Source organism: Ctenocephalides felis, unplaced genomic scaffold (genome assembly GCF_003426905.1).
Source record: "Ctenocephalides felis isolate EL2017-DRISC unplaced genomic scaffold, ASM342690v1 CF-g0.4_SCAFFOLD_03017, whole genome shotgun sequence".
NCBI classification, from domain to species: Eukaryota; Metazoa; Arthropoda; class Insecta; order Siphonaptera; family Pulicidae; genus Ctenocephalides; species Ctenocephalides felis.
This window is the reverse complement of record NW_020539171.1, coordinates 1-14,012: the sequence shown is the minus strand read 5'-3', so window position 1 is coordinate 14,012 and position 14,012 is coordinate 1. Positions and strand designations below refer to the sequence as shown.

Below are 14,012 nucleotides of genomic sequence, written 5' to 3'. Positions count from 1 at the left end.
TTCTCCCTATTTAGAATTTAATTATTATATCATATATTTATATTAAAGAATTATGAAAAGTTTCTCTTAAAAACATATATTTCGTAAACTTACAAAATATTTATAACTATTCTCTTGACATTATGGTTATTGAAAGAAATAATGAATATTTCGAGTATTGGAATTTGTCGATAAGTTTTGATTTACGTGCTGACTCACGCACGTTGTACAAAATAGCTAGGTAGATATCGAAGAAGTGTCACATGTACAGCATGTACAAGTTTTCGACTGTCAAGCCTACTGATTGTGGCATGCTGCAATGCGACGGCTTATGGCTTATGCTCTAATAGCGTGGGGTGACGTTAAGCCAACATGACGAATCCCCAAGCCAAGGGCTGAGTCTCAACGGATCGCAGCGTGGTAACTGCTCCGCCGAGTACAACACCCCGCCAGGTGTGACTTTCGACTCACGAGACTCTTAGAGATATCGTTGCTTACTTTGTCTAGAAAGGATACGGCCTTAGAGGCGTTCAGGCATAATCCCACGGATGGTAGCTTCGCACCACCGGCCGCTCGACCGAGTGCGTGAACCAATGTCCGAACCTGCGGTTCTTCTCGTACTGAGCAGGATTACTATCGCAACGACGATTCATCAGTAGGGTAAAACTAACCTGTCTCACGACGGTCTAAACCCAGCTTACCTTCCCTATTTTAATCCAACAATCCAACGCTTGGCGAATTCTGCTTCGCAATGATAGGAAGAGCTGACATCGAAAGATCAAAAAGCAACGTCGCTATGAACGCTTGGCTGCCACAAGCCAGTTATTCCTGTGGTAACTTTTCTGACACCTCTTGCTGAAAACTCTTCAAGCCAAAAGGATCGATAGGCCATGCTTTCGCAGTCCCTGTGCACACTGAACAACGGGATCAAGCCAGCATTTGCCCTTTTGCTCTACGCGAGGTTTCTGTCCTCGCTGAGCTGGCCTTAGGACACCTGCGTTATTATTTGACAGATGTACCGCCCCAGTCAAACTCCCCGCCTAGCAGTTTCCTCGAATCGGATCACGCTAGAGTATTGTTGGCGATCGGCGCAATGCCTCACACCACTCTTATGCGCTTGGCTCTAGAAAACCGTGACAGTCGGAACGCAAGTTTTCGACGCACGCTTTCCGCCCAATCGAGTAAGTAAAAAACGATGAAAGTAGTGGTATTTCACCGACGATATTACTATCTCCCACTTATGCTACACCTTTCAAGTCTCCTTACAATGCCAATGTGGGCAATACCCACTAAACCTAACTCCTAGTTTTATGCCTGACGGGATGTTATGCGCAGGCAGCACGCTGTATTCCAGGTTTCACTCTACCCTATCCCCTGGCGTCTCATGGACGTTGTTTTGGTCCAAGCGCGGAAACCGGTGAGTCCTCCGATCAAAACTCTTGTGGAAATTATCTTTAATTCGTCTTTCTTGATATCTTTCCCTGACAGTAGAAAGTTTGCAGAGTCCATATGCCATACTCCTCTGTTATTTAAGGTGACAGTACTAAATATTACATCAGATACGTTGTACCTTTCTTTTATTGTGCGTCCAAACTCTTATAATGTTCTATTTTACGTTTATGAGCCAGATCCATATCTACGTTGCTCCCAACGATTTGTGTGTCAATCACAATAGCAGAATCACCTTGCGTCGCTATAAGATCAGGTTTACGTGTTCCCTCTGGTGTTTGGAACAATGGCTCCCATTCGACACGAGAGTGTCTCTTCTCGAGAGCTCTTTTGACGTATTTGGTGACTGCATTATGTCTCTCAATTCTTTGTCTATGACTTCGATGGCACGTTTGTAATATGTGATCTAGAGTCTCTAGAGCGTTGCATCCTGCTCTACAAAACCTATCTTCTCGGCGACCTCTCGTAGTCCGGCTTCTGCATGGCATAGAATTAAGAGAGTCATAGTCATAGAGAATTAAGAGAGTCATAGTTACTCCCGCCGTTTACCCGCGCTTGCTTGAATTTCTTCACTTTGACATTCAGAGCACTGGGCAGAAATCACATTGCGTCAACACCCGCTAGGGCCATCGCAATGCTTTGTTTTAATTAGACAGTTGGATTCCCCTAGTCCGCGCCAGTTCTGAGCTGACCGTTGAATGGCGGCCGAAGAGTACGACTGACCGACCGAAGCCGGCACAGAAACCTCGCAGCAAGAAAGATCCGCGGGGGGCCTAGACACGGGACCGAGCTCGGATCTAAGTCACAAGGACAATTTCACCTCGCCCAGGCCCGGCACATCGGCCTACGCCCGCTTCCCAACCAAGTCCGGCACGCCCCGATCCTCAGAGCCAATCCTTATCCCGAAGTTACGGATCCAATTTGCCGACTTCTCTTACCTACATTTATCTATCGACTAGAGGCTCATCACCTTGGATACCTGCTGCGGATATGGGTACGAACCGGCGCGAAACCTACCGTAGCCCTATCCTGGATTTTCAAGGTCCGAGGGGAAGATACGGACACCGCCGCAAAAGCGGTGCTCTTCGCGTTCCAAACCCTATCTCCCTTCTAGAGGATTCCAGAGAACTCGAACGCTCATACAGAAAAGAAAACTCTTCCCGTATTTCCCGACGGCATCTCCAGGTCATTTTGGGTTACCCCGACGAACTCTCTTGCGAGGGCCCGACTTGTAAACGGTTCCGCTGCGCGGGTTCCGGAATAGGAACCGGATTCCCTTTCGCCCGATGGGTGTGAAATTTTATTCAAAATAAAATACACCAACATCAACATAGGATTTCTCCTGGGGCTTAGGATCGACTGACTCGTGTGCAACGGCTGTTCACACGAAACCCTTCTCCACGTCAGTCCTCCAGGGCCTCGCTGGAGTATTTGCTACTACCACCAAGATCTGCACCGATGGCGGCTCCAGGCAGGCTTACGCCCAAACCCTTCTGCGCACACCACCGCGACCATCCTACTCACCAGGGCGTCAAAACGAACTATTATGAACGTTTCTCATGCCCTGGCGACCGAGTATAGGCACGACGCTTCAGCGCCATCCATTTTCAGGGCTAGTTGCTTCGGCAGGTGAGTTGTTACACACTCCTTAGCGGATTCCAACTTCCATGGCCACCGTCCTGCTGTCTTAAGCAACCAACGCCTTTCATGATATCCCATTAGCGTCGTTTAGGCGCCCTAACTCGGCGTTTGGTTTATCCCACAGCGCTAGTTCTGCTTACCAAAAATGGCCCACTAGGCACTCTGATCCAAATCTCTGGCTTCACTATTCAAGCAAGCCAGAGATCTCACCCATTTAAAGTTTGAGAATAGGTTGAGGTCGTTTCGGCCCCAAGGCCTCTAATCATTCGCTTTACCGGATAAGACTCGCTCATCGAATGCCGGCTATCCTGAGGGAAACTTCGAAGGGAACCACCTACTAGATGGTTCGATTAGTCTTTTGCCCCTATACCCAGTTCCGACGATCGATTTGCACGTCAGAATCGCTACGGTCCTCCATCAGGGTTTCCCCTGACTTCGACCTGACCGGGCATAGTTCACCAGCTTTCGGGTCCTAGCGTGTACGCTCTGAGTGCGTCTCTTCTCGCAATGAGAGTGAGACGCCTCGGGATTGCAAGCACGCATCCGTAGATGCGGTCTGTCATCCCTCAGTTTACTTAAGCAAACCTTTACGTTCATTGCGCCTTTAGGTTTTGTATTTCCCAATGACTCGCGCACATGCTAGACTCCTTGGTCCGTGTTTCAAGACGGGTCCTGAAAGTACCCAAAGCAATAGCATCGCTGACCGGTAATAGAGTCCGTTCAAGAACACGGTAGCTAACAGCTCGAGGCGGCATCGATGCCGGACTAGGTCCGACGGCCAATAACCGTCCGTGCTTGCAACCGGCCGAACGCTTAAAAGCGACCCTATACCATATCATTTATACCGTCTGGCAGTAGGCCGGAGCACGCGGGGTCTGGCGCGAATAAATTCGTGACAGGCTACCGCCGCGGTCGTAGATCGACACCAAACGGGTCGCGACGTCCTACTGAGAGAGAAGTGCATGCCAACGCCGCCTAACGCATAAACCAACGGCGTATCGCGGGACGAATCCCGGTCAATCGCACGCCAATAAATGGAAGACAACGATAACATTGAATCTCTCCTTTCGATCTTTCGGGTTTCTCAGGTTTACCCCTGAACGGTTTCACGTACTCTTGAACTCTCTCTTCAAAGTTCTTTTCAACTTTCCCTCGCGGTACTTGTTCGCTATCGGTCTTGTGGTCATATTTAGCCTTAGGTGGAGTTTACCACCTACTTAGAGCTGCACTCTCAAGCAACTCGACTCTGAGGAGAAATCCTCTCGATACGCGCAACGGTCGCTACGGGCCTGGCACCCTCTATGGGTAAATGGCCCCATTCAAGATGGACTTGAACTCGCCGCAACGCATCGAGATAATCGGATCCTCCCTAACACTACATTTCCCAGCGTCCGTCTCCGACCGCGGGATTTAGTGCTGGGCTCTTCCCTGTTCGCTTGCCGCTACTAAGGGAATCCTAGTTAGTTTCTTTTCCACCGCTTAGTAATATGCTCAAATTCAGCGGGTAATCTCATTTGCTCTGAGGTCGTATTATGATTATGATGTGCTTGCAAACGTTAGTAAGCAAGCGCACACAAAATCGACGAGGAACCTTTGAATCGTCCAAATTTGCCGGAACAAAACCGCATTTCGAAGAGTTCGGGTTTCCGGTTATCGGGAGGGTCGCAAGAATATAAAATCTCTAGGACACACAACCCGCCGTAATCCCACAAAACGTCAACGAACGGAATGTCCGATGTTGCAAAGTGGACTGGCTCACACGTTTAGTGAATTATTTAAGAGCACGCATATACGCGAAACTCCATCATTCGCCGGCAAGCCGTTTAAAGCAAGCGGCAGTCTGGTAATGTTATACGACTCTCAGCCAGATGTGGTCCGGGAACAGTATCCGAGAACCGCAATGTGCGTTCGAAATGTCAATGTTCATGTATCCTGCAGTTCACATATCGACGCGCAATTAGCTGCGTTCTTCATCAACCCACGAGCCAAGTGATCCACCGTTCAGGGTGATTTTATATATATTTATATATGTTTCGATCGTGATTCCCTCGAAATCGTTTAGGATAACTCGGGCGATTCTGAAACTAGTATGATTATTATGGTTACAATTAGTACACCGTAAAGCTTTCGCTTTTCGGTCCGAGATACAAAATCTCGTGTCAAAATTGAAATATGAATATTTCACTGTGTGTGAAATTGAAAAATCTGCTTTCGCTGATCTTTCATTTTCTTAAAACAACGCAATGAAGCGAATGTTCAAATTCGCACAATTTGAGTAAAATGTGCAGAGTATATAGAATACTAACGCAAGCATTTACTACAATCAATTATAAAACACCAGACGTTCATCTAGCGCCCAAAGAATTGATTGAGCTATGCGTTTAAAGTATAATATTCAAAAAGAACGCCGTTTTCACAACGAACTTCGTTATTCGCTCAGGCATCTGGCGATACCGAGCAGATATACATGGCAGTGCTCTCACACAATGCATAAGAGCGCTAAGCGGTTGTAAACCGCGTCACGCTGCTTTTGCACACTGCGCAATATTTTGCGACTAGCTCCGGTCAAACATTAATGAAACGAATGATCATTGCCAGAGGCTTTTGCCCACAGTATATTATACTATGGGAGCGCACAGCATGTAGTCTGCAACATTATATTGCGACATATAGCACACGTTTCATTCACTTAATAGTAAATGTACGTTAATGATCCTTCCGCAGGTTCACCTACGGAAACCTTGTTACGACTTTTACTTCCTCTAAATAATCAAGTTTGGTTATCTTCCCAGCAACATCGGCAATGTCGAAACGCTGCCGCGCACCGGTCCGAAGACCTCACTAAATAATTCAATCGGTAGTAGCGACGGGCGGTGTGTACAAAGTGCAGGGACATAATCAACGCAAGCTTATGACTCGCGCTTACTAGGAATTCCTCGTTCATGGGGAAGAATTGCAAACCCCAATCCCTAGCACGAAGAGGCTTCAACGGATTACCCGGACCTTTTGGCCAAGGAAAACCTGCTGATCTCTTCAGTGTAGCGCGCGTGCGGCCCAGAACATCTAAGGGCATCACAGACCTGTTATTGCTCAATTTCGTGCGACTAAATGCCGCCTGTCCCTCTAAGAAGATATATTTGTACGTCGGTAGTGAGAACCACAACCAACAACGACCGAAGCCGAAGCGGAGGGTCTTTGCGATACCAGAAAGTACGTCTATTTAGCAGACTAGAGTCTCGTTCGTTATCAGAATTAACCAGACAAATCACTCTACCAACTAAGAACGGCCATGCACCACCACCCACCGAATCAAGAAAGAGCTCTCAATCTGTCAATCCTTCCGGTGTCTGGACCTGGTGAGGTTTCCCGTGTTGAGTCAAATTAAGCCGCAGGCTCCACTTCTTGTAGTGCCCTTCCGTCAATTCTTTAAGTTTCAGCTTTGCAACCATACTTCTTTCCCCGGAACCCAAAAGCTTTGGTTTCCCGGAAGCTGCCCGCCGAGTCATCGGAGGGACTTCGGCGGATCGCTAGCTGGCATCGTTTATGGTTAGAACTAGGGCGGTATCTGATCGCCTTCGAACCTCTAACTTTGATGAAAACACATTTGGCAAATGCTTTCGCTTCTGTCCGTCTTGCGACGATCCAAGAATTTCACCTCTAACGTCGCAATACGAATGCCCCCAGTTGTCCCTATTAATCATTACCTCGGAATTCCGAAAACCAACAAAATAGAACCGAGGTCCTATTCCATTATTCCATGCACACAATATTCAGGCGAATGAGCCTGCTTTAAGCACTCTAATTTGTTCAAAATAAACGTACCGGCCCACCTCGACACTCGGTGAAGAGCACCTTGGTAGGATTTTGAGTTGGGCCGCCTTTTTACGGGCTAAGCCCACCGGTAGGACGTCCCACAGACATGCCTGTCGAACACCGCGAGCGGTGAACCGACAGTGTGGGACACAGATTCAACTACGAGCTTTTTAACCGCAACAACTTTAATATACGCTATTAGAGCTGGAATTACCGCGGCTGCTGGCACCAGACTGGCCCTCTAATAGATCCTCGTTAAAGGATTTAAAGTGTACTCATTCCGATTACGGGGCCTCGGATGAGTCCCGTATCGTTATTTTTCGTCACTACCTCCCCGTGCCGAGAGTGGGTAATTTGCGCGCCTGCTGCCTTCCTTGGATGTGGTAGCCGTTTCTCAGGCTCCTTCACCGGAATCGAACCCTGATTCCCCGTTACCCGTAACAACCATGGTAGTCGCAGAAACTACCATCGACAGTTGATAAGGCAGACATTTGAAAGATGCGTCACCGGTACTAGACCGTGCGATCGGCACAAAGTTATTCAGAGTCACCAAGTCAAACGGTGAGCAAGGCAAGCCCGCCACCAATTGGTTTTGATCTAATAAAAGCATTCCTTCCATCTCTGGTCAGAACTCTATTTGCATGTATTAGCTCTAGAATTACCACAGTTATCCAAGTAATGTGGGTACGATCTAAGGAACCATAACTGATGTAATGAGCCATTCGCGGTTTCACCTTAATGTGGCTTGCACTGAGACATGCATGGCTTAATCTTTGAGACAAGCATATACTACTGGCAAGATCAACCAGGGTGCTATATATATGTAATAGCATAGTGCGTAAATGTCCCTCGGCGTCACCCGAGAGACCACACTTTGTATAGAAAAGTTCGATAAATATTTCTAAACAACGAATTTTCTTACATATATATATATATATATATATATATATATATATATGAGTCGTACGATATTCCCTGAACATAACGAACAGTTTACATCGCGACTTGATATTTTATATATTCTGCACTTACACAGAGACTAGACCTTTAACAACCGTCGAAACGGCGGTCCGTACATGAAATTTGCGGTCCGCAGACCCAGTTAATTTCAAACAGTCTCTTTACCCTTCGTTAGATTAAAAACGTCGGGGCAAATTCATTATAAGAATTCATCGTTATAACTAACTTTTATTCTCGCTCGGAGAGTATTGAGTTGATTGCATTTGTATATTTTATTTTCCGCATAAGAGTCTTTGCTGTACAGAATGGTTGAACACTTATAAATAAGGTCCAGAACCCGGCCGTAAACCGACATCCGAACATATACGGCGTATATTATTCTAGCCACGGTATACGACAGTTTGACCTGCAGCGACGGGTCGCCTCGGGTTACCGTGCGAACCATCACCGCGATGGTCTGGACAGGCTATATGGCGGGTCGCAAGAAAATAAATTCTCTAGGACGCGCAACCACTTTAGCAATTTTAGAGCACGTTGTGGTCCAAAAACAAACGTCCTCGCTTCAAAATTGAAACATGAATATTTCACTGTGTGTGAGATTTTCTTAAAACAACGCAATGAAGCGAATGTTCAAATTTGAATAAAATGTGCAGAGTATATAGAATACTAACGCAAGCGTTTACTACAATCGACTTTAAAACACTAGACTTTCATCTAGCGCCCAAAGAATTGATTGAGCTATGCGTTTAAAGTATAATATTCCAAAAGAACGCCGTTTTCACAACGAACTTCGTCATTGGCTCAGGCATCTGGCGATACCGAGCAGATATACATGGCAGTGCTCTCACACAGTGCATAAGAGCGCTAAGCGGTTGTAAACCGCGTCACGCTGCTTTTGCTCACTGCGCAATATTTTGCGACTAGCTCCGGTCAAACGTTAATGAAACGAATTATCATTGCCAGAGGCTTTTGCCCACAGTATATTATACTGTAGGAGCGCACTTGATTACAGCAATAATTTGTCGGGTTATCACAAGATTTTATATTTGCGGTCAGCAGACCCAAATAATTTCAACTCGCACCAATCGAACGTTCATAATACGAATGATCCTCGGTGCGAGAAGCTTCGTCAGTTCTGCTGCACCACCCACCTATTTGACTTTAGTCCATTTGTAAAATCCTATATTATTAAAATATATAGATTTTATATTTGCGGTCCGCTGACCCAAATAATTTCAACTCGCTCTGATCGAACGTTCATAAAACAAATGACCATCGCTGCGAGAAGCTTTGCTAGTTCTGCTTAACTTCACATATATTTGACCGTAGTCAATTTGTAAAATCCTATATTATTAAAATATATAGATTTCATATTTGCGGTCCGCAGACCCAAATAATTTCAACTTTCTCTGAGCGAACGTTTAAAAACGAATGATCCTTCCACCAATTATCTATAGCCGCAAACCAGCATCTGAATATATACGGGGTATATAATTCTAGATATGGCTCACAACATTATTTAAAGTTACGCTAAAATATCATTGACAGACTAAAAGTATCGAATATGATGTAAAAACTACACCGGGGAATGATATCCGTACCCGCCTGAACAACATAGCGTACTTTAGCCTGAGCTTGCTCGCATCGCACTCGACACGACCTATCCCCCTATATAAGGCGCGCGGCCACAGCGTAAGTATTCGACTGAGTCCCAAGCGACGTGATTTTGACCTGCGGCGAGGCGTCGCTCCGGGTTACGGTGTGAATCGTCAAGACAAAAGTCTGGGAAAATTTCGAACTGTGAACCCTTATGATAGAAATTTTTTTTTCGAAAATTTTGTTAGATGTTCAAACAGTTTTATATATATGGATAATATGAATAATAGTTAATTATTGAGTTTTTAGGTGTTTTTTTGGGTTTTTTTAAAGTTTTGTATAAAAATATGTATTTATTGATTTTTATAGATCTCAATGAATATAATACGAATTTATATATAGTTATATTATTTTTTTTAATTATTTGTTTAAATTTTCTAATTTTACAATAAATGTTCACACCAGTTTTCCTCGATTTTCTCTTAAACGGTAAAAGTTACGAAAAAACTTTGTTCGTACGAAAGATGCAGAATAAAATTACGAATAAAATGGTTAGTGTGTTCATATAATTTTCTCTAGATTTTCCGATTTTTCCGAATTTTCACGACGGCAACTCGCCTGTAGGCCACACCGTGCAAAATTCGAAGTTGTGATATATGGAAAAAGAACTAAGAATTTTGAGACCTTTCTAATGATGTATAATACTTTATATGTTTTCTTTAGAGAAATATCGAATCGTGAGGAATGTTGCTTCAACCTAGCCGCACTTTGCATTTTGACAAGTTAACAACTACACAGATTGCTCTATACTATCTAAACCATAAAAGATACGAAAAAACTTTGTTCGTACGAAAGATGCAGAATAAAATTACGAATAAAATGGTATATAAATGGTTAGGTGTGTTCATAGAATTTTCTCTAGATTTTCCAATTTTTCCGAATTTTCACGACGGCAACTCGCCCGTAGGCTACACCGTGCAAAATTCGAAGCTGTGATATATGGAAAAAGAACTAAGAATTTTGAGACCTTTCTAATGATGTATAATACTTTATATGTTTTTTTAAGAGAAATATCGAATCGTGAGGAGTGTTGCTTCAACCTAGCCGCACTTTGTATTTTGACAAGTTAACAACTACACAGATTGCTCTACACTATCTAAACCATAAAAGATACGAAAAAACTTTATTCGTACGAAAGATGCAGAATAAAATTACGAATAAAATGGTATGTAAATGGTTAGGTGTGTTCATATAATTTTCTCTAGATTTTCCGATTTTTCCGAATTTTCACGACGGCAACTCGCCTGTAGGCCACACCGTGCAAAATTCGAAGTTGTGATATATGGAAAAAGAACTAAGAATTTTGAGACCTTTCTAATGATGTATAATACTTTATATGTTTTCTTTAGAGAAATATCGAATCGTGAGGAGTGTTGCTTCAACCTAGCCGCACTTTGCATTTTGACAAGTTAACAACTACACAGATTGCTCTATACTATCTAAACGGTAAAAGATACGAAAAAACTTTGTTCGTACGAAAGATGCAAAATAAAATTACGAATAAAATGGTATATAAATGGTTAGGTGTGTTCATATAATTTTCTCTAGATTTTCCGATTTTTCCGAATTTTCACGACGGCAACTCGCCTGTAGGCCACAACGTGCAAAATTCGAAGTTGTGAAACTAAGTGTGAACTAAGAATTTTGAGACCTTTCTAATGATGTATAATACTTTATATGTTTTCTTTAGAGAAATATCGAATCGTGAGGAGTGTTGCTTCAACCTAGCCGCACTTTGCATTTTGACAAGTTAACAACTACACAGATTGCTCTATACTATCTAAACCATAAAAGATACGAAAAAACTTTGTTCGTACGAAAGATGCAGAATAAAATTACGAATAAAATGGTATATAAATGGTTAGGTGTGTTCATATAATTTTCTCTAGATTTTCCGATTTTTCCGAATTTTCACGACAGCAACTCGCCTGTAGGCCACACCGTGCAAAATTTGAAGTTGTGATATATGGAAAAAGAACTAAGAATTTTGAGACCTTTCTAATGATGTATAATATAATGTTTTCTCTAGAGAAATATCGAATCGTGAGGAATGTTGCTTCAACCTAGCCGCACTTTGCATTTTGACAAGTTAACAACTACACAGATTGCTCTATACTATCTAAACCATAAAAGATACGAAAAAACTTTGTTCGTACGAAAAATGCAGAATAAAATTACGAATAAAATGGTATATAAATGGTTAGGTGTGTTCATAGAATTTTCTCTAGATTTTCCGATTTTTCCAAATTTTCACGACGGCAACTCGCCCGTAGGCCACACCGTGCAAAATTCGAAGCTGTGATATATGGAAAAAGAACTAAGAATTTTGAGACCTTTCTAATGATGTATAATACTTTATATGTTTTTTTTTAGAGAAATATCGAATCGTGAGGAGTGTTGCTTCAACCTAGCCGCACTTTGCATTTTGACAAGTTAACAACTACACAGATTGCTCTACACTATCTAAACCATAAAAGATACGAAAAAACTTTGTTCGTACGAAATACTCGTATGCAGAATAAAATTACGAATAAAATGGTATGTAAATGGTTAGGTGTGTTCATATACTTTTCTCTAGATTTTCCGATTTTTCCGAATTTTCACGACGGCAACTCGCCTGTAGGCCACACCGTGCAAAATTCGAAGTTGTGATATATGGAAAAAGAACTAAGAATTTTGAGACCTTTCTAGTGATGTACGAGGTGTGTTCAAAAAGTACCAGGAATTTTTAAATTTCGCGGGTCTGGAGTGTCTGATTGTCAAAATTTTTTTTTTATTGTGTTGGTATACATGCCCCTAAAGTATGATGAAATTTTCAGCTATATTCACTGTTTACTTTGTCCGTGGTAGTCGCTAAGGTTCGACGTGTTTTTCTGAGCTCGGCGATTTTTACAATGGAAGAATTGAAAAGTCAAAGCATTTGTATTAAATTTTGCGTAAAAAATGAAATAAAGTGTAACAAAGTGTGTGAAATGTTACAAAAAGCCTATGGTGAGTCTGCTATGAAAAAAACAAGTGTTTACGAGTGGTATAAGCGTAGAAGATGGCCGCGAAGACGTTGAAGATGACAAACGCTCCGGTCGACCCAGCACGTCAACAAACGATGAAAATGTGAAAGAAGTGGAAAAAATGGTTATGAATGATCGCCGAATCACAATTAGAGAAGTTGCTGATGAAGTTGGCATATCAATTGGCTCATGTCATAACATTTTTTCAAATGTTTTGGGCATGAAACGAGTGGCAGCAAAATTCATTCCAAAACTGCTAAAATTTGACCAAAAAAGCAATCGCATGAACATCGCTCAAGAGCTGTTAAATGACGTCAACAACGATCCAAGTTTGCTTGAAAGGGTCATAACTGGTGATGAAACATGGGTGTACGGTTATGATGTCGAAACCAAAGCCCAATCGTCCCAATGGAAGAGCCCAGGTGAGCCAAGACCGAAAAAAGCACGTCAAGTTCGATCGAATGTCAAGGTTTTGCTTACTGTTTTCTTTGATTATAACGGCATAGTGCATCAAGAGTTCTTACCACAAGGTCGTACGGTTAATAAGGAGTATTACCTTGAAGTGATGCGACGTTTGCGTGAAGCAATCCGAAAAAAACGCTCCGATTTATGGAAAAACAATTCATGGCTGTTGCACCACGATAACGCACCTGCTCACTCGTCGTTGCTTGTTCGTAATTTTTTGGCCAAAAACAATACCGTGGTCATGCCCCAACCTCCATATTCACCAGATATGGCTCCGTGTGACTTTTTCCTATTCCCAAAGTTGAAGAGACCCATGAAAGGACGGCGGTTTTCCTCGATTGAAGAAATAAAGGCCGAATCGCTGAGAGTGCTCAAGGACATATCAAAAAGTGAATATCAAGGGTGCTTCGAAAATTGGAAAAAACGCTGGCATAAGTGTATTATATCTGGGGGGGACTACTTTGAAGGGGACCACATTAATGTAGACGAATAAATAAATATTTTTTGAAAAAAACGAAAATTCCGGGTACTTTTTGAACAGACCTCGTATAATACTTTATATTTTTCTTTAGAGAAATATCGAATCGTGAGGAGTGTTGCTTTAACCTAGCCGCACTTTGCATTTTGACAGTTAACAACTACACAGATTGCTCTATCTATCTAAACCATAAAAGATACGAAAAAACTTTGTTCGTACGAAATTGCAGAATAAAATTACGAATAAAATGGTATATAAATGTTAGTGTGTTCATATAATTTTCTCTAGATTTCCGATTTTCCGAATTTTTACGACAGCAACTCGCCTGTAGGCCACACCGTGCAAAATTTGAAGTTGTGATATATGGAAAAAGAACTAAGAATTTGAGACCTTTCTAATGACGTATAATATTGTTTTCTAGAGAAATATCGAATCGTGAGGAGTGTTGCTTCAACCTAGCCGCACTTAGCATTTTGACAAGTTAACAACTACACAGATGCTCTATACTATCTAAACCATAAAGATACGAAAAAACTTTGTTCGTACGAAAGATGCAGAATAAA

At 42.6% G+C, this 14,012-nt stretch overlaps 2 non-coding genes and 1 pseudogene across 2 annotated transcripts; all 3 read right to left on the bottom strand.

Annotated features, from left to right (window-relative positions):
* Nucleotides 1–354: 354 nt before the first annotated feature.
* LOC113381710 lies at nt 355–4,597 on the bottom strand (annotated as a pseudogene).
* Nucleotides 4,598–4,923: 326 nt separating this feature from the next.
* On the bottom strand, nt 4,924–5,078 carry LOC113381708. The gene has a single exon (XR_003367572.1). It is a non-coding gene; the product is annotated as a 5.8S ribosomal RNA (ribosomal RNA).
* A 698-nt stretch (nt 5,079–5,776) lies between these two features.
* Nucleotides 5,777–7,694, bottom strand: LOC113381709. Its single transcript, XR_003367573.1, has one exon. It is a non-coding gene; the product is annotated as a small subunit ribosomal RNA (ribosomal RNA).
* Between the last annotated feature and the right edge of the window lie 6,318 nt (nt 7,695–14,012).